We start from the raw sequence: 22,363 nt of genomic DNA, 5'->3' as shown, positions 1-22,363 counted from the left end.
TCAACATTCCCGGTACATTATTTTCTGTGCCTCAACATTCCCGGTACATTATTTTCTGTGCCTCAACATTCCTGGTACATTATTTTCTGTGCCTCAACATTCCTGGTACATTATTTTCTGTGCCTCAACACTCATAGATTCTACACGCTGCCTTCAGGAGGGTGCAGGAGCCGCGGCACACCGTTGCTGGCGCCAGGGGAAAACTATCGATTGGCATGCAGCAGCCACACACACGACGCTTACCTGCATGGCGCTGAGTCCCTCCTTCTCCTCCCTAGCACCTCTCCCATTAATCTGGTGCTGCAGGGGCGGCTAGAAAAACACGGAGAGGCTGAAAGTCGTATTACAAGACACTTCGCCGCCCAAGAACACATATTTGACAAGGCTTTCGTAGTTGTGGGCATTTCCAGGAGTAGTTTTATGACCCTGGTGGTAGTTTGACTCTTCTTCTGTACTGCGGACATAAAGAAACACTCATTAGAACCCGAATGACTCCCTCTTTGGCCCTTAAAAGTAGCTGATATGAGAGGCGAGAATGTCTTATAATACCAATCTGACTGTCACGGCCGGGGTGTCGAAATAGGACGTGTGGCGCGTGGGTGGATGAGAAGCTGGATTTGCGAGGCTGACAAGTCTTGGCAAGGAAATAGAATACGTGCGTCATCGGTGCTAGTTTTTTATGTTCTGTGTGACAAAATAGGTTGGAGAATAAACGCTGTGTAGTTAGTGCAAAACAAAGCGGAAAGTTTTGAATGGACGCTTGGTAGATTTGTGAATTGGGAAGGCAGATGATGAATTACGGTTTCTGAAAAGCCTAAATGACCTCTTGTAGTCAACATGTCGACACTACACTGCTTCATAATCTCTTTACTAGTTATAATTTTTATTTAACATATATCGAAGAATTTCAGTTATATCAAACATTCTCGAGGACAGTGCAGACGTCTCTCTATCCAGGTGTGTTTCAATATATATATACTGTGAAAAATTATGTACGACCCGTCAGTGTTTACTTTAATATAAAAGGACATCATAATCTATTACAGAAAACTCCCTCTGTGTTATTCTTTCAACAGTTTCACACCGTCTCCAGAGCCGCACACCTTTAGATCAACAAACGTATAATCTATTACAAAAAACTCCCTCTGTGTTATTCTTTCAACAGTTTCACACCGTCTCCAGAGCCGCTCACCTTTAGATCAACAAACGTTTACCTCTTACCCACGCCAGACGCACCGCTCCTCCCACGCCTCGCTGGGAATGTTCGAAACAAGACTTCAGGGAAAATTTCAAACGCTTTTTCTTTTGTTAACTTCCTAATGCAACCGTTAACCTTCTCCTCCGTTCTTTCCTCCCTTCTAATGCACAACGCCGCGTGAGTAACTTGAAACACTTTACACTTTTCACTCCTTCAGCGCCTTACACTAAAAGGAAAATATCGGGACACGCCTTAAGTAGGAATAATTTTTTTTGTGTGTGTGTGTTTGTGTGTGTATGCGTGTGGAGATGTGTGTGTGTGTGTGTGTGTGTGTGTGTGTGTGTGTGTGTGTGTGTGTGTGTGTGTGTGTTATGTTCTTATTGCAAATCGTAACTGCGCTGCTCCTGTTCAGAAATTTCAACGTATTGACTAATAGCAACAAATTCTAATACCGATGATGATAACGACAACAGTTATGATAAAATAATAAGGGGAATAATAATTAGTAGTAGAAATAATAATAGCAGTCGTAAATATATGATGAAAATAATGAAAATAGAAATAATAGTAGTAGTAGTAGTAATAATAATAATAATAATAATAATAATAATGATAATAATAATAATAATAATAATAATAATAATAATAAGAAGAAGAAGAAGAAGAAAAGGAAGAAGAAGGAGAAGGAGAGAGAGAGAGAGAGAGAGAGAGAGAGAGAGAGAGAGAGAGAGAGAGAGAGAGAGAGAGAGAGAGAGAGAGAGAGAGAGAGAGAGAGAGAGAGAGAGAGAGAGATAGAGAGAGAGAGAGAGAGAGAGAGAGAGGATAGAGAGAGAGAGAGAGAGAGAGAGAGAGAGAGAGAGAGAGAGAGAGAGAGAGAGAGAGAGAGAGAGAGAGAGAGAGAGAGAGAGAGAAAATAGAGGAGCAACATTATATATATATTACCACTTACTTATACAACAAAAGTTTTTCATTACTTTTCACTTTGAAGAAATGTTTGCAACTGAAAAGAAAAACCGATCCTTTCACTCCTGTTCCCTTTAATCGTTATTCTACCTCACCCAACGACTAGTAAATGGTTTGAAATCCCTCTTGTAGTGATTCTGTTATCCTCCTTCCATATTCACCTTCATCCTTTTTATTAGAACTGAGTAAAATGACCCCTCGAAGAAGATAAAAAATAAGGTTAAGAGAAATGATAAAGATAAGTGAAATAGTCAAGATAAATGAAATAGTAAAGATTAGGGAAATAGTCCGGTTTGGGTAACACGAAATTGAAGGAAGCTATATATAAACATTGACGGAGGGGAAGAATAGGTCACAGGAAGCTTAAAATACTGAAAATCAATACACAGCTATAAATAAAAAATAAGTTTATTCTCGGATGAAAATATTGGAGGTTGAGAATTGATTTAGTGAGGCTGCGTAGTGATAGTGGTGGTGGTGGTGGTGGAAGGGGTGGTGAAAGAAGTGGAAGTGGTGGTGGTTGATATCTTACCTTACCTTACTCTCCTCCACCAAACTCCCTCCACCTCCTAATACTCCGCCTTCCACCTTCACGCCATGCAACAGTCTTATCAACCTCCCCCCCCCCTGCTCTTCCACTCTTTCTTTATTCCACCACCTCTAATGCTGTTACTCTCCTCCACTTAACTCCTTCCACCTCCTAACACTCGTACCCTTCCACCGTCATAACAAGACCTTTATCCACTCAGCACCCTTTCCCGTTCTTCCCCTCTTCCACCAGCCCACCCTCTCCACTGCTTCTTTCCAATTTCCCTCTCCACTTCATCCTTTCCTCTTCCACTTCCAAAATGTCTCCTCCAATTCCTCTCCGTTCTTCCACTCTTCCTTTAGTCCACCCTCTCCACTGTTCCATCTCAGTTTCCGTTTTCTCTCATCATCCACCTTTCCGTATCCACCTCTCTACCTCCTCCTCCACTCCTCCACTCCTCTCATACACCACTGTCTCCACTACTCCACCCTTTCTTCCACCGTCCACTTTCTCCATCAGTCCTCTCTTCCATATGCAATTCCTTTCAGTTAATTATTTTTCCGCTTCGCTTCTTCTCTTCATCCCTACAATATTTCTTTCCTTTCCCTTCCTAGATAGACCAGATAGGCAACGCAGGTCATCGGTGTGTGTGTGTGTGTGTGTGTGTGTGTGTGTGTGTGTGTGTGTGTGTGTTCACTGGAATGAAGCAAGCAGATTCAATCAATTAATCAATCACTCTCTCTCTCTCTCTCTCTCTCTCTCTCTCTCTCTCTCTCTCTCTCTCTCTCTCTCTCTCTCTCTCTCTCTCTCTCTCTCCCTTACTTCCCATCGGAGTCATCCATTAGACAGCGAAGCAACACTAATTTACTTTCTACGTTAAGCGCAAACTGCCTCGGGTGCCATTAGAGTTAACTGAGAAAATGTAATTACGAGCTTTAAGAGAAAAAAAAATATATATAATTGCTTTCTTTCTATAGTGAAGGAAGAAGTTTAGGGTCAAAACAAACGCAGAGAGAAACCCCCCGCAAAACACTACATCCATAAAAAGAGGACAAATGAAGTTCCAGTAAAATATGATCAGTTTAGGGTCGAAAGGCGTCTTGCGGTTCCTCTCTTGAAAGCGTTGAAGGAAGAGGAAAATATAGGGGGAAGGAGGATATATTCTTTCTCTATATTTCGAGGATATATAGACGAGTTCCAGAGTTTACCAGTGAAAGGAATGAAAATAGTGAAGACACTGGTCGACACTTGCATTATGAACTTGGACAGCAAAGTGCGTAGAGTTCGTTCAAGAAACCATTCATGATTACTTTTATATCTGAGGTTTATCAATGCAGAGGTTATTATATAAATGCAATAGCTGAGTGAAAAAATCGTCAGCATCTCCATCATCAACAATAAGAGCAATATCATCATCATCATCATCAGCACCACCACCACCACCAGTGACCTCCCTTCTCCCACGCGAAGACCGAAATTCTGTGGTAATAAGGAAGGGTTAATTACTGTTACCTGCCTGATTCACCTCCAGATCGATGCACACACACACACACACACACACACACACACACACACACACACACACGCACACTCGAGCATTTTGAGAGAGAGAGAGAGAGAGAGAGAGAGAGAGAGAGAGAGAGAGAGAGAGAGAGAGAGAGAGAGAGAGAGAGAGAGAGAGAGAGAGAGAGAGAGAGAGAGAGAGAGAGAGAGAGAGAGAGAGAGAGAGAGAGAGAGAGAGAGAGAGAGAGAGAGAGAGAGAGAGAGAGAGAGAGAGAGAGAGATAGCATGACCGACTGATCGATCGAATGCCTGACCATAAACTAACCGACTGATAAAATAGACCGTCTGGGACTTACTGAATTCCTGTCGCGGAGAAACAGACAGACACATAGAGACAGGCAACTAGCATATACAGGGAGAGAAAGACAGACAGACGGGCGGGGAGCAAGTAGAGATTATTAGACGAACACACAGACAAGACGGGACAAGACGAGAAACAGGTAAAAACGAAGAGGCAGGAAATAGAGAGACGAGAAAAAGAGGCGAAATAGGAAGGGTGAAAGAGTAAAGATGGAGAAAGAAGCGATTAAGAGACGAACAATCACACGAAAATAAACAAAACAGGAACCAGACACTAAAGAAGAGGCAGGAAATTGAAAGACGAGAAAAGGAAGCAAAACAAAAAGTGTGGAAGAGGTAAGAGACGAACGCATACACAAAAGGAAACAATATGAGGAGGCAGGTACTAACGAAGAGGCAGGAAATAGGGAGACAAGAAAAGAAGGCAGAATATAAGCGGTCAAAGAGTGCAGATGGAGAAACTACAGATTAAAAGACAAACACGAACACACAGAAAGAAGAGATGATAAGGGAAGCAGACAATATGGGGAGAGACAGATAACAGGGAAAAGAAAAATGGGGAAAAAAAATGAAGGGAGTAGAAAAAGATGACCATGACCGGATACTGACAAACTCACAACAAGGGACGTGGACTGACAAAGGATAAAGGATAAAGGAAACAGAAACACAAGATAGATACTGGTTAACAACGACGAACAGGCACAGACTAACAGACAGAAGAAGTGGATTTAGTGGAGGAAGTAGATATGAAAGAGTATAACAGTCTGGGAAGAAAGAAAAGACGAGGGAGATGTTAAGGAATGTGTTGTTTGTATAAGAAGTGAGATGAAGTTTAGTTAAGAACGTATAAGCGGAAGAACAGGTAACACATTTAAAATACTGGTACAACAACAAAAAGTCAAACACGAAACAGACCCACCAATACACAGGCAGACAAACCGACGCAGGGAATCACTTGCAAACACGAACTCCGGGAAAAGAAGCGAAAAGAGTTGAATGTAAACAAATGCACTTACATCCATCCACTCGCTCACCGACCCACACCCACCCACACCCACACGCACACACATACCCACCCTTCCACCCACATCCACACAAACACAAGACAGTAAACATATGCAGAAATCCACTTGCAAAAACAAACTGAGAAAAGAGGAAAGGAAGTTGAATGTAAACAAATACACTTACATCTATCCATTCGCTCTCCTTCCCTCACCCACTCCCACCCAAACACAGTCACCCACCCACCCACCCAAACAGACAAACAGCCACACAGCAACACTACAAACACTAGACAGTACACAGCAGCCGAAAACCACTAGCAAACACAAGCTCAGAAACAGAAGCAAGGAAGTAGAATGTAGTAAACACTCGCTTACCACCCCACAACTATATACCCCTCCTTCTTCCCCCCTACCCCCCGCCCCCACACACACACACACACAAACACACACTAACCTATTCCGTTCCCCTCAGGCGTCAAGCACACATTCCCAAACCCAATCTCCTTACCCCTGGGTCCCACGTGTCGCCTCTCCACGTCCCCTATTACATCAGGCTGCGGCAGTGGTACCCGACGCGGCGCCCCTGATGTTAGCTGCAGGGACGCGGAGGCCTCGGCGGTGGAGACCCGGGCACCTCCACCACCTGGCCCCGCCGTCACGCTTCCCCTGTGAGGCGCCATCGATCTCCCAGCGTGAGCGTGTTGATGAACTACTTCGGTGCGCTAACCTGGGTCCCTTCCTCCCAGTGTTTGCTTTTTCATGTTGTATTGCTGGTGTTTTCTGTTGTTTGGGTTCACGTGGAGGAGGAGGAGAGGGATGAAGAGGAAATGGAAACGTAGAGAGAGGAAATAAAGCGATGGTTCTATGTGTGTGTTTTCATGTTGTATTGAGGCTTACTGTTGTTTTGGTTGCTGTGGGGGAAGAGGAGGTGGGCGAGGGGGAAAAGGAAGCGTAGAGAGAGGAAATAAAGGCGGTGGAGGAGTTAGGGGAGACGGAACAGGGGGTAATTGTTGTGAGGGAAGAGGAGGAGAGGTGGATTTAGTGGAGGAAGTAGACATGAAGGAGTAAAACAGCCTGGCAAGAAAATAAAGACGGGAAATGTACCTAAATAATTAAGTAAGGTTTTGTCTGCATGGGAAGAGGTTAGATGAAGTTAGTGAAGGAAGAGAGGAGATACAAGAAGACAAGAGTTGGAGGAAGAGGTGAGGGAAGAGAAAAGGTCAAGGAAGTGCAGGAATTAGATGTGGTTGGGGAGAAGGAGGAAGTTGAGGAGCTACGGGGCTACACACACAGGTAACGTATAGATGGAGGAACAGGTAACATAGAGAACAGGTGAGAGAAAATAATTTAGAGATAGTTGGAGAAAGTGGTTAGAGGAGAAAAGGTCAAGGTAATAGAGTTGTCAGAGGATATGGAAGTTAATTTAGAAGCTACACACAGAGAACGTAGAGGTGAAAGAACAGGTAAGGGAGAGAAGAGGTCAGAGATGATAAGTTGGGGAAAGTTAAATGAAGGGAAGATTAAGGTCGTAGAGGGTGAGTGGACGCGGTAGAAGCGGAGAAGATGGAGGTGGGAGAACAACACACGGAGAACGTAGAGGTGGAAGAACAGGTAAGGGAGAGAAAGGGTGAGAGATGATAAGTTAGGAAAAGTTAAATGAAGGGAAGATCGAGGTAGTAGAGGTGTGAGTGGACGCGGTAGAGGTGGAGAAGGAGATAGAGGTGGAAGAACAACACACTGAGAACGTAGAGGTGGAAGAACAGGTAAGGGAGAGAAGAGGTCAGAGATGATAAGTTGGGGAAAGTTAAATGAAGGGAAGATCGAGGTCGTAGAGGTATGAGTGGACGCGGTAGAGGTGGAGATGCAGGTGGAGGAGCAACACACACACAGAGGTCACACACACACACTGACTGGGCCGGCGGTCTCTTGGCTCGATACATTACGCACTGCAGAGGGGAGGCCATCACGCACCCTCCCTGACCCTGACACACACACACACACACACACACACACACACACACACACACACACACACACACATTTATCTATATATCAATCTCTACCGGCCGCTTGCAGACTCCTTACGTTCTTATGTTCTTATGGTCTGATCTTTTTATCGATCTTCCCCTCCCGCTCCGGTCTGGCCAAAACAAAGTCAGTTTCGAGTGGAGAAGTGTCTTGATACCCCCCTCTATCTATCTATCTATCCATCTATCTATCTATCTTCCTCGTTCTGGCTGCCGTGTACAAAATAAAGGACAGGAACACCGTAACGCATTGTCTCCGCACTGAAGGGGAGATAAATGTGTCCAACCATCCCTTCCTTCCCTTCTTTTACACGTCCAGGGGAGGGGAGGGAGTGGCGCAGGACCGGCCGCCCACAAACAGCTTTAGGGGCGAACGACAAAGGGATGTAATTACCAGATTCCAGGCGCTTTTCAACCCTAAATCTGTGAGAAGATGCGGTGATTTGAGAGTTGTTCCGCGCCTTCCCTGTCCCTGTCCTCCTCTTGTTCCTCTTCCTCCTCCTCCTGTCTTCCTGTTCCTGTTCCTCCTCCTCCTCCTCCTCCTGTCTTCCTGTTCCTCCTCCTCCTCCTCCTGTCTTCCTGTTCCTCCTCCTCCTCCTCCTGTCTTCTTGTTCCTCCTCCTCCTCCTCCTCCTGTCTTCCTGTTCCTGTTCCTCCTCCTCCTCCTCCTCCTCCTCCTGTCTTCCTGTTCCTCCTCCTCCTCCTCCTGTCTTCCTGTTCCTCCTCCTCCTCTTCCTCCTGTCTTCCTGTTCCTCCTCCTCCTCCTGTCTTCCTGTTTCTGTTCCTTCTCCTCCTCATCTATTTTTTTTGTACAGTGAAGGAAGCATCTCTTTTTCCTCCTCTTCCTCTTCGTCTTTCCCCAACTCTACTTTCTTCTTCTATTCTTCTTCTTGTTCATGTTCTTGTTCTTCTTTCTCTTCCTCTTCCTCTAGCTCCTCCTCCTCCTCATCATTTTTTTTTACAGTGAAGGAAGCAACTCTTCTTAATTCCTCCTCTTCCTCTTCCTCTTTCCCCAACTCTACTTTCTTCTTCTGTTCTTCTTGTTCTTGTTCTTGTTCTTCCTCTTCCTCTTCCCTCAGCTCTACTTTCTTCTTCTATTCTTCTTGTTGTTGTTCCTCTTCCTCCTCCTCCTCCCTTTTCAACACAATCCCCTAAGCCTTCGTAGTAGTTAATAATGATTCAAAAGACGAGGCAGCTCTTACGCAAATTACTGTAACACTCCGCCGCCGCTGAAAAGAAGCCCTCCTAAGCTACCGCACTATTAATAATGCACCAGTGAATATATATTACCCTCCGGAAACCTAAGTAAAAGCTAATGTATTCCTCGGAGGAGTGGCGTTGTTAGGAGGGTATAATGAGCCTCGACCGCGGCATCATGATAGGATTCGCTACCGTGATGACTGTAAACTTAAGAAAAAGATATCCACATGTACTTCAGTGGGAGTGCTCTTGGGGACTAGGCTACCTCCGTGTGTGTGTGTGTGTTTAGCCTCCAATCAGCGCCTCACAGCCTCTCCCTCTTTCCCTCTCACTCTCTCAGTCTCTTCCTCTCTCTCACGGCCACTGACGGATGGACGCCTTCCTCAGAGTCTATTGGTCCTGAATCCCTCAGCTGCTGCCTCGAGACTCGGCTAAGACACAAGGACGAAAAAGGAGAATAGATAGAGGGAGAGAGATGGGTCAAGAGAGTTAGTTAGATTGGTAGGTAGGTAGATAACAGGCAGATAGATAGATAGATAAACAGATAGATAGTGAGAGATAAGGGTATAAGGAAGCATGAATGAAGGAAGGGAAGGAAAAAGGAAGACTGGTAGAGAGATGGATAAAATAGGTCAGAGAGGAAGAAAGAAAAAATGATAGAAAGTTAAACACAAGGAATGAAAGAAAGATTAAGGAAAGAGGAAAAGAAAATGTGAAATATAAAATAAGAGAAAGAAAAAGTAAAAGAAATAAGAATATAAAGAAAAACAATATAGAAAGACATACACAAATAAAAGTAAAAAGAAAGAGAAAAACAGAAAATAAAAATAAACACAAAATGCCCAAAACTATACCACTATATCCTGGCGCCATTCAGTAGTTTTCTTTATCCTGTTTCACTTCCATATCTTATTAAAAAACTTCTTATTCGTTGTTAAAAAAAATACATACACAACAAACACCCACTCAAAAAATATCTACATTGTGTCTCTTTCTGTGGCATACTAAGAATAGTGTATTTTTCGCTTCCTACACGCCTTGAAGATGAGGTTCAGGGCTCTCATTCATAAAGGCTCCTTGCTCCTCCGCCCATTCAAAGCAGAGAGTATCACCCGAAATTGACCTCTATTTTGGCCACTCTTTCCTTCTATCTTTTTTTTTTTAGGAGCAGTTATTAGCGGGCTTTTTTTCGACCCTGTTTTTGTTGTTGTTCTTGCCCATGAGCTGTTTCTTTTCCAGTACAAAAAATGCTTAGAGTTCTTCGATATTTACGCCTACTTTAAAAGCTCGACATTCCTAGGCTATTACCTTAAAAATAGTACCAACACTGTCGATCAGTTAGACGCCGTTCACTACGAGCTTTCTACGAACGGCTTATAAAAGTTAATAGCGTAAATAACATACTAAAATTCATCTGATAATAATAGTATGGCGCAAGTAGACCAACAGAAAAGCTTGTTAAAAATGCAGTTTGTGGAATTTAATGGAGGCGAAAATTCTCTATAGAAGTTATCGTTGGGTTTTCAGTCGATAATGCTGTGGTTTTTTTTTTGGTAAGGTGTAGCTTGGAATAGGAAGGCTGAAGAAGGTTGAAGAAAAGTCTGTTAAAAATGCAGTTTGTGGAATTTAATGAAGACGAAAAATCTCTATAGAAGTTGTCGTTGGGTTTTCAGTCAATAATGCTGTGACTTTTTGTTTATTTAGCAAGGTGTAGCTTGGAATAGGAAGGCTGAAGAAGGTTGAAGAAAAGTCTGTTAAAAATGCAGTTTGGAATTTAATGAAGACGAAAACTCCTTAGAAATTGCCATTGGGTTTCCAGTCGGTAATACTAAGTGACATTTCTTTAATTTTCTCTGTAAGGTGAAGCTTGAAATATTGGCGTTCATGTCTCATAATATTTTCCTGTGAGCCGCACCCGAGTCTTCTAAAGTAACGAGAGATGACTTATGAACATGGGCCCAGGCAGGGTGTCGAAAATCATAAATGCGGAAGGAAAGTCATGCAAGGAAACTTTACACCCGAAAAATAGTTATAAGTCTTTTCTTCGTTTATTTCAGGGAAGCGAATAGAGGAGAGTAACAGCGGACTCGAAGTGAGCGACGGAGAGTGAAGTTATTTTTCACTGCTCTCTCACAGCGACTACGCGAAGGAGGAAGACTGGCAGAGAAAGGCGGGAGGTTAAAATAGCAGCAACAGTAGTAGTAGTAGTAGTAGTAGTAGTAGTAGTAGTAGTAGTAGTAGAACCAAAACACCACCACCGCTACCGCCATCATCACCCTCACCACCACAACCACACCACCACCACCAACCAACGAAGGTAATTTCTCGTCTTTCGGTAAATGCTTAACGCTGTCAAGTGCTTATGTGCAGCCCAAATAATACAATGTTCACCAAGAGCAGGGGGGTACAGAGGGAGCTGTGTGTGTTAAAGAGAGAGAGAGAGAGAGAGAGAGAGAGAGAGAGAGAGAGAGAGAGAGAGAGTGTGTGTGTGTGTGTGTGTGTGTGTGTGTGTGTGTGTATCGTGCATAGTCTGCCCTCGTCTCCCGCCTCACTCGCGGAGGGTACACATGCTCTCTGGCGTTCCTTTGAGGGGTGACTCGCCTCGCCTCAACACTCGTGCAATGCCTGCCTGGTGTTTGATCCCACGGCGTTGTGGTGGAAAGCTCGTCGCGTGTCAACCGATAATAATGAAACCGAGACAATATTTACTCTTAAGGTGAAATATTACACTGGGTTACAAAAAAAAATGTAAGTTGTCTAAGTTTTTTTTCTGATTTCGGACAAATTTGCACCGCTGAATCCGAAAATGACAGCCGTTTCTCTCGATAAGGTCAGGTTTTTGAGCTAAGTCGATTTTTTTAAAAATCCGATTCTATAACTAAATCGATTACATGTTTGTGACATTTGCGGTTGATTTTTGTTAATATTTCTCATTCGAAATATTTTTAAGATAAAAAAATCGTTTTCTAACACAATTAATTAATTAAATGTCACAAATATTGATAAGTGTACATTGAATAGTATACATTACTAAAGGTTAGTACATGTAAATTGGATATTAGGTCTTGTTCAAAGAATGTTCAAGAATGGTCAGCGGTAGGGGTGTCTCTCTTCAGAATCCAACAGTAATCAGCCATCATTACTGCATCCCAGCGTCCCTGATACCTGGTCTCCATCTCTCTCATGTCCTGATGGAATCTCTCCCCCTGCTCCTCGCTCATTGATCCCAGATTCTCAGGAAACCGATCCATATGTGAGAATAAGTAATGCATTTTGATGCTCATGTTGCATTCGAGGTTTCAGAAAGCAGTCAGCATATTGGTGACAAGTTCTGCGTAGTTTTTGTCCTTCTTGTTGCCAATAAAGTTCTTCACGACAAGAACAAAAGCCTCCCACGCTTCCTGTTCCACTTCGTTCATTGAGTTTCCAAACTCTGGATCTCTGATGAGCTGACGGAGTTGAGGACCGTCAAAGATGCCAGCTTTCAACTTCTCCATGGTCAATCCTGGAAGAGCCTGGCGCAAGTAAGTGAAGCAGCCGCCATCCTTGTCCAGAGCTTTGGTGAACTGTTTGATCAAACCGAGCTTGATGTGCAGCGGTGGGAAGAGTATCCTGTCTCTGTCCACCAGAGGGCTGTTTATGACATTCCTTGCTCTGCAAGGCACCGAACCCAAATCCGGTGATTTTTGGATTCAGCACATCAAAATTGTCCTAAATCAGCTAAAAAAAAATTAGACGATAAATTTGCTGTTGGCCAGTGTTATTGTTTTAGCGCTGATTTGCCTTTCTTTCATGGTTACTGGTCACCACTAACGTTTTCAACAGTTACAAAGAAATTCTCAATTCTCGAAATCTCTCTCTGTCTGATATTTTAGTGTAGTTCTCCATCCTGCTCCGGACAATACCATGATTTCATCTCTCCTCCTGGTTCTGCTCTGGCTTCTACAATTTCTGGGTACGATGATTCTTGAGCCCACGAAGGAATTCGAGACCCATGATAAAACACACCAACAAACGCCGCTACAACGTCAAAGAACGACTTGAAGCTTCTGTATTTCCACGTATCCCTCTGTCTTCCAAATTAATTAGATGAGGTTTTTGCATCGAGAACACTACTGGTACTTTTTTACTGAGAAAATAATAGTTTCCCTCCTCTTCCTAAAATCACTGAGCCACGTCGAACAAATTCATCTCCCTTCCAGGCAAATCGGATGAAGCCTTCGAAATTCAGAACACTACCTCGTGGCATTTCTTGCTTCGGCATCGAATGAACTACGTCTAACCTTCTTCTTCTGTTGGAGTCACCGCGTTTATGGACATTCCTTTTCCTAACACAAGTTTATGAGGTCTTCGTCCATAACATGTTTTGTCGTCGTTAAGAATGACAAGACAAGCTACTGGGAAGGAAAAATAATATGACAGCTTCTTATTTTACGTTTCAGGGAGGCGTGTTGGTTATTTAAATACCTCTCGTGTTTTCACTCTACACTTTCTCCGTATGACATCTATGGAAAGTTTAATTATATGTAGGTGAGGAATGATATTATGACACAACTTATAATTTTACGTTCTATTGGGACTGCGTTGGTTATATAAATACCTCTCGTGTTTACACTTCCTCCACCTGTTCCTGATGACATCAACGAAAACTTTAATTAAAACAGGAAAACTAATAAAATTCCTAACACATTCGTCCGAGGCCTTATGCTTTTGGGTTCCTGCAATTTCTAGTTTGTTAATAATCCAACCTGTGTATATTAAAGAAGAAATAGCATGAGAAAAAAAGCATACATGTGGCAGAAGGTTAAAGGGCAGCTAAAGAAAATTGTGACAGAACAGACTGCCTCGCCGGTAGAGGGAAAGAAATGGAAAATTGACAAGACAGTAGAGCGTCTCGGCAGGGTGTTGAGAAGCGCCACCAGGAACACTCACATCCAATACCGGAGATACAATTGATGCGATAGATTAGAACTGTCGGATACGTTATGAGTGGAGTAGCGTCGTGAGGGATCTCTGAAAAGGAGTCCAATACCTTGTTAAGCACTCTGGTGTTTTGTTTCTATCGTACACTTTTCCCATCGACTTGAAAATAGCGATAACGTTATGGCAATAGTTTCGATCTCTGGTCTATAAGCTATTTTTTTTTTTTTATAATCATATACTTTTTTCTATAGACCTTTCCATCGAGTGTCAAAAACGTACTAATCTCAAGGCGTTATTTACGTTATTTTATCTCGTTTCTTTACCTTTTTTTTATTATATCATACTTTTCTGTGGTCCAATACATCGACTAGCAAAAACATCGCTAACATTCTCGTAATATTTTCTTTCTCGTTTCTTTAACCAGTTTCTTTTTGCTCTCACGTGTTTTTCTATGGATATTTCTGACTCTCAAAAGCAACACAATCTTGTAGCAATATTTTCGTCTTTTTATCTCTAACTCTTTTCCTTACCCTGTTTCTTTTTACTATCATATACTTTTCTGTAGTCATTTCCATCGACTCACAGGTACGTCGCTAACATTATGCCTATACTTTCGTTCTTTTATCCTTAACTCTTTTCCTTAACCTGTTTCTTTTTACTAACAAATACTTTTCTGTAGGGATTTCCATCGACTCACAGGTACGTCGCTAACATTATGCCTATACTTTCGTTTCTTTTTTCTTTAATTCGTTTCCTTAACCAGCTTCTTTTTGCTGTCATATACTTTTCTATGGATCTTTCTATCTACTGACAAAAGCACCGATGGCACATTTTTTACATTTTCGTTCATTCATCATTAACCAGTTTCTCGTGACAGCGTGCAGTGGACAGCTTCATCTTTTCAGCTCTTTTGGCAACATTTTCGTTCTTTGTCATTAACCAGTTTCTCGTGACAGCATGAGGGGACAGCTTCATCTTTTTAGCTTTTCGGTAATCATCAGTCAGTTACAACGTGCCGATGAAGAAAGTATATTTCGTCTGCAAGAATGTAACAACACGTTTAGGATTTCGTAGTGCATATATTACGTTGGCGGCCTGCCGACTGCTTAGTGACGTCACGACCAATAAGCGCCCGTTTCCAGGTCACGTGATTTTTCCTCAACTTTAATCCATATTTTATACCACATTTACTATTTTACATGAAGAAAAAATAGCACCATAGCTGAATTTAGGGCCTATTTTATCCGTGCAGACAGAATTTGAAATAAATATTTTGACCGGAAACATGTCCATTAGCCACTGTTCCATCCCGGTCAACGCTTCAGAGAAATCAACGGAAAACGTGCTTACTTTTCGCTGTGCCACGATTGGAAACGCGATACACAAGCTAGAAACCGCTGTCTTTCAATACGCAATAAACAACACATAAAAGAACTACCGATAAAATGATGCTCCAAAATAGAAGGCGGTATTCGTTTTTAACAACCACAAAACAAGAACAAATAGCAAAAATATGAGTGAGATCAATGACATGAAGGATACCAAGGAAAGAAAATGTGGCCGATGGAAAAAGTGGACGGTGACCTGAGATACTGACACACAGATACACCCACCTACACCAACACCCCCTCACCCCCCCCTTACAAAATACACATACAGAACCCACCCACCCACGCATCCGCTCCCACATTCCCTCCCACCCGACCACTCACACCCAATCACCCAAACCAACACCCCCCCATACACCCACACGCACACACAACCCTCCCTCCCACCCGACCACTCACACCCAACCACCCAAACACCCCACACACCCCCACACACACACACAACCCTCCACACACACACACACACACGCACGCGAAATATTACCTACCTCCCGTAAAAATATTCATAGAGAGGAACACACAAGAAAGGGACAACACGCCGCCTCGCCGCTTAGGTAAAACAAATTTGTAAACCAAACAATGGAAACAATAACCGGTTACAAGGCGTGACAAGACTCGACCAGACCCTTGATAGCATATTTTTCTCTCTCGACCAGCAGGAACGTGAGAGGCGGTAAAGGAAGGTGAGGTAAACGAGCAGGACACTCTAGCAGGAACGTTCATAGCTGTGTTTCGCAACGTGGGTGGATGAAGTTATGTGAAGAGTGAACGCCTGTCTTCGGATGAGTGGATCAGTGGACGAGACTTCATGGCGTAGGGGTACAATGACGCAACTTTTCCTCCTTATAAAATGTCTCCCACTTTCCTCCACCATTCAGGAGCAGTAAGTAGCGGGCCTTTTTTTTTTTTTCATTATTGTTTCTTTCTTTCCTCCACCTCTCCTAATGACGTCACTTTCCTCCGCCTCTCCAAATGACTCCCACTTTCCTCCACTTCTCCAAATGACGTCACTTTCCTCCACCTCTCAAAATGACGTCACTTTCCTCCTCCTCCTCCTCCCCACGTAACGCCACTTTCCTCCTCCTCCTCCTCCTCCTCTTCCCCAATCTCCTCCACCTCCTCCTCCCCACGTGACGTCACTTCTTACGTCACCATCGCTGTCTGACTCAAGCGGCTAATAGATTAACCTTTCCACCTCCCAAGCGATTACTCGGGACTTCAAAAGGAAGGAAAAAGCGAAAGTCCGATCCACAGGTAAGGAGGCGGTGCACTTCAGGTGTTTCTCATTTAGTAGTAGGAGCTAATAATACCCACCTCCATTATCTCTCTCTCTCTTTCTCTTTTTTTTTTTTCTCTCTCTCTCTCTCTCTCTCTCTCTCCTTTCCACTCTTTCCCCTTTTATTATTATCCTTCTTTTCTTTCATTCACTACTTCCTTTCTTCTTCTTCCTTTTCTCTGTTCTTCTTTTCTCTTTCTCTCTTCCCAGTTTTATTCCATCTTTCCTTTCCGGTCTCTCTACGCTCTTTTCCCTCCATTTTTTTTCTATCTTACTATTTCTTTTCTCCCATTTTCTTTTCTCTGTTCTTCTTTCCTCTTTCTCGTCCATCTTTCTATTTCTTTTATCCTCCTCTTCCTCCGTTCCTATCAGCGTATCTTCTTTCCACCTTTCTTCCTCTATCTGTCTATCTATCACTTATTTATTCTTCCTCGTACCTCCATGCTATCCTCCTCCCCTTCAATTATACTTTCTTATCCCTCTCTCCCTTCCTTTATCTCTATTCCACCTCCTCTATTTTGTTCTACCTACTTCTCTCCCTGTGCATCCATTCCCCGTTTCATCCCCCCTCTTCTCCCTTCTCTGTACTCAATGATTCTTCTTCAGCTCTTTTTCCTTCTCCCTTTTCTCCTTCTAGTACCTTCCCTTAATATTCCTTCCTCCTTTCTCCCGTTCGGTTTTCCTCATAAGGTACGTTATTTACTCCTATCTCTCTACACTTTTCTTCCTCCTTCCCTTCCTTCGTTTCTCTTTTCTTCTTTCTTTCGCTGCTCCTCTCTTCTCTCTTCTCTCTCTTACCTCTTTTTTCCCCTTCCTGTCGCAATAACCTTTGTTTCTCCATATAATCACATTCTTGTCCGTAAGTTTGGCGTCAGTGAGAATAAGTTTTTGCGTATGTGGTTTTTTTTCTTACTCGTTGGTCAACATTATTACGTGTGTGTGTGTGTGTGTGTGTGTGTGTGTGTGTGTGTGTGTGTGTGTGTTAAAGATAGGTAGATAGGCATATGGATAGAGAAGTAGGTTAGTCAGATAGATAGATAGATAAATAGATAGATAGACAGATAGAAAGATAGATAGATAGATATATGGATAGAGAAGTAGGTTAGATAGATAGATAGATAGATAGATGGATAGACAGATAGAAAGATATAGATAGATATATGGATAGAGAAGTAGGTTAGATAGATAGATAAATAGATAAATAGATAGATAGACAGATAGCAAGATAGATAGAGAGACAGATAGAGAACCACTTAATATACACACCCACCCACAATAAAATGCCAATTCAGAAAGTTGAAAAAAACAAAACAATGCATAATAGAGACGGTCAGTGCGGCGGCTGTTCAAGCATGCAAGATTATTTCTGGATGCACCAAAAAGCCTCTACAACACAATACAATATTTAGTCACCACCAGCAAGGCTATGGATATTTTCACCAATTCTAATAACGCATTCAGTTTTTCCTGCGCCCACATCTAGTATTAGGAGCAAGTTCGTTCTGAGCCTTTAACTGGTTCCTTCACTTTATAATATATTGCTGGTTCCTCGCCAAAAGACATTCCCCAAAAGGACGTCATATGTTTGTACTCAGTAAATTCATATATGCTTCCGGCTTCCTCCCAGGCCACACTATTCTTGTTTGTCTAATATTAGGTGAAAATTCTTAACTTTACATTGGTACTTTATTTCCACTTGCAAAAACTTAATCCAAAAATAGAAGTCATATCTTTAATCTCAGTAAATTCACACTTGCTTCGTCCAAGTTCACTGTATGCTTCCTTATCATAATATATTAGGTGCAAACTCTTAACATCCACTTGAAAACTTAACCCAAAAACAGAAGTCATATTTTTTAACCAAAGTAGATTCACACTTGCTTCCTTCTAGTTCACTGTATGCTTACTTATCATATATTAAGTGCAAATTCTTAACATTACACTCGTACTTTCCACTTGCAAGAACATAACCGCAAAACAGAAGTCATATTTTTAATCTCAATAGAATCACACTTGCTTCCTCCTAGTCCACTGTATTTTTTCTTCTCTTATATTAGGTGCAAATTCTAATTATTTCACGGGTACTTTCACTTTAGAACAAGAACATAACCCCAAAACAGAAGTCATATTTTGAATCTCAGTAGAATCACACTTGGTTTCCTCCTAGTTCACTGTATGCTTCTGGATCTTATATTAGGTGCAAATTCTAATATTTCACTGGTACTTTCACTTTCTAATATATTGTTCATTCCACGCAAGAAACATAACCTGAAAACCTAACATCATATTTTTGTGCCCGGAAAATTCGTGCATGCTTAATCATAGGCCATTGTAATCCTGAGGTAAGCACACGATTTACGGTCACTTGCATGCCGGCCTCAAAACCGATTAACCTACTTCCAGCTTCATTGAATATATATATTTTTTTTTAACACAGACCGTTTTTTTTTTACAACGTACGCTAATCAGATGCAGAAAAGAACGAAAAATCCTGTCCGTTTTTTTTTTTGTATTCATTAACATACATGCAGTCAGTTATATATATATTTTCCTTTTATCAGCCATTAGTCAGTCATCTATTATCGAGTTTTCTCTTCACTCTTACCTCGCTCCACTTTTCTTCCTTCTTTCTTCCTTCTCTTTCGGTACATTACGACTTATTCCTTTCTCCTTCCCTCCCTTCGTTTCTCTTTTCTTCTCTCTTTCGTTCTTTTCTTCGTTCTCCATAACCTATAATGGCGTATGTATAAAACCTAAAACATCCACATCACTCTCTCATTTTAGTTATGTGCTATGTTGGTTGATATTTTGTATTAAATAGCCTGTACCTCCTCGGTGATACATTTAAAAGATAATGCTGTGATAATACTAGGGATGCGTCAGTTTTTTTCTATCTTAGAATAATTGCAATAAACTGTATAAATTCCACAACTCCTTATGGGGTGTTTTAAAGGTAAGCAATGGGAAAACGAGATGTCAGTATGGCGAGAGCTGGCATCTTGACCGCGGAGCCCGGCCTGAGGATTGTGGGGCTCGGCGGGCCGCACCCAGCCATCTTCCTCCGAGACTTCGCCGAGAGCTGACGTCCCTCACCTCCTCCCGTACCACGTGTCCCTCGTGGTGGGTTCCTGTCTTTGTAGTATCCATAAGTCCAGATTAACTGTGGCTCTCCGCCGTTGTCAGCGACCAAGGACACAAGGACGGTATTGTTAGACGCTTACGCCTCTCACATCAACTATTTCCAAAGGCCAAAAAGGAGATCAGTCGGGTTCTAATGAGTGTTCTTTAGGGTTCATGGTACAGGAGAAGGGTCAAACTACCACTGGGGCCATCAAGCTACCCCCGGAAATGCCCAAACTCCAACGAAAGCCTTGTCAAATATGTGAACTTGGGCGCAGAAAACCTTTAATAATACGACCCCCAAAAAAGGGCCATATTACTAAACATTTCGTCACTCAAGTTCACCTATTTGACAAGGCTTTCCTAGGAGTTTGGGGCATTTCCAGGAGTAGTTTTAAGACCCTGGTGGTAGTTTGACCCTTCTTCTGTGCCGTGAAGCCTCATTAGGACCTGATTGATCCCCTTTTTGACCCTTAGAAATAGCTGATGTGAGAAACGAAAGTATCTTATAATACCGACCTATTTTCAAGTCACTTCCTCCCTCACCTCTATGCGCGATGACAGCTGCTCCGACTCGCTCTCGTGTGCTCCATAGTCAAGCTTCACCACTCAGCAAGGGGAAAGTTTGGAGGTGGACCCTATAGTAACTGCTCTTCTCACATCAACTTTCTCTAAAGTCAAAGAGGGGTCGTCAGGGATCTAATGAGTGTTCTTTAGGTTCTGATACTGAAGAAAGGGCCAAACTGCATCAGGGATATCTGGAATTGCAACGCTGTGGCCAAGGGACCCCCTCCGTTCAATCTCCCTTCACAGCTGTGTTGGACTGTAATCTATATTGTAATGAGATATATGTGATGGTTGAGATATTCAGTTTTCTTTTTCTTATCTGTGGTTAACGAGACTGGTGCGCTGGCTGCAACATTTTTTCCACGATATCCGGGAGACGAGTGGAGCGTTGAGTGGACCAAATTGTGTGCTTGTGTGGCTGTACAGACTAATGAAGGGCTGGCAACGTTGTCCCTGAAGAATAGAGAGAGAGAGAGAGAGAGAGAGAGAGAGAGAGAGAGAGAGAGAGAGAGAGAGAGAGAGAGAGAGAGAGAGAGAGAGAGAGAGAGAGAGAGAGAGAGAGAGAGAGAGAGAGAGAGAGAGAGAGAGAGAGAGAGAGAGAGAGAGAGAAACATGTCCCCCAAGATGACGACTAATTACCATTTTTCTAATTAAGGTAAACAAGGCTGGCTGGCTTCGATTGTGGTGATGATGGTGGAGGTGTTGTTGTTGCTGCTGTTGGAGGGGGTGATGATGGTGGTGGTAGTGGTGGTGGTGATGGATTTTATAACGATGATAATAGTAATGTGATGATGATGATGATGATAATGATAACAAGAACAACAACAATAATAATAATAATAACAGTAATAATAATAATAATAATAATAAGAAGAAGAAGAAGAAGAAGAATTAGAAGATTGAGCGGAAGAAGAACAAGAAGAAAATAAACTGAAAAAAAAAGAAAACAAAAAACAAAACAAAAAAAAGAGCAAAGAAAAATAACAACAACAACCATAAACAGATCCACAACAACACGAACAACAAAACAAAAATTCACACCAAAAAACAACAAGCATTAAAGCGCAAAACAACAACAAGAAAACACATAATACAACCAAAAACAACCTTCACTTACCCGGATACTGGTACTGGAAGGGGTACGGCGGCGGGGGTAGGGGCGGGTATGCGGTTGGCGGGGACACGGGGAACATGAGTTGAGGCGGCGGAGAAGGAGCTGGGGCGGGCCGAGGCAAGGTTCACTTAGGCGTAATAAACCCCCCGAGCGCGGCTTCCCGGCCACTCATCGCTGGGTGGACGGCGCGATGGAAAAGTTTCCTCTCCGCTTTGTCAAGAAGAAGCCCTGAAAAAAAGTGTCACGTTAAGATGATTGGGCCAGTGAATGAGAGTGAGAGGGAGGGAGGGAGAGGGGGAATGAGGGAGGGATGGAATGAGTGAGAGAGAAGGCGAGTGAGTGAATGAATGAGGGATGGATGGAGGGAATGAACGAGTGAATGAATGAATATATGAGGGACTGAGTGATTGAATGAATGAATGAATGATTGAAGAAATAAGAAACAGTATGAATTAGAAACTGAGTGAATGAATAAGGAAACAAGTAAATGAATGAGGAACTGAGTGAATGAATCAAGAACTGAGTGAATGAATCAAGAACTGAGTATATGAATGAGGGATTGAGTGAGTAAATTGTGAAGGGGGGGAGTAAGTGACTGAAGGAGGCAGTGAATAAATGAGGAACTGAATGAATGGATAATCGAGTGAATGGAGGAGGGAGTAAGTAAGGAATGAATGAGGGATTGAGTGAGTAAATTGTGAGGGGGGAGAGTAAGTGATTAAAGGAGTCAGTGAATAAGTCTAAGTGAATAAATGAGGAACTGAATGAATGAATAATCGAGTGAATGAAAGGAGGAGTAAATAAGGAAATAGTGCAGTCTCCCATCTTTTTAACCGATAACCATTTTTTTCTCCTTTATTGTAAAAAAATAATAATAAAAAAATCCCTCACCTCCTTAAATAGCATCCTCAATTAGCCTTTTTTTTTCCCCCTTTACATAATGAACAAAACTTATACCTCCGGTTCATGTTTCCTCTCGTCCGTAACCTGAACCATACATGTCACATTCTAGCGTGAAAAATAATCGAGTACCAATGGAAAAAAGACTCAGAAAAGGAGGCTGGAAAAGGTTGTGAGGGTTTTTATTCCGCTGACGAAGAGGCTCCTATTAATGATGGACAGGCTGTTATGGGTGAGCTTACGAAGTTTGGCCGTTAGGTGAGGTGGCGGAGGGGCACAGAGGCAGCTAAGT

The sequence above is a fragment of the Eriocheir sinensis genome, chromosome 66 (genome assembly GCF_024679095.1).
Source record: "Eriocheir sinensis breed Jianghai 21 chromosome 66, ASM2467909v1, whole genome shotgun sequence".
NCBI classification, from domain to species: domain Eukaryota; kingdom Metazoa; phylum Arthropoda; class Malacostraca; order Decapoda; family Varunidae; genus Eriocheir; species Eriocheir sinensis.
Note: the sequence above shows the minus strand (reverse complement) of the source record.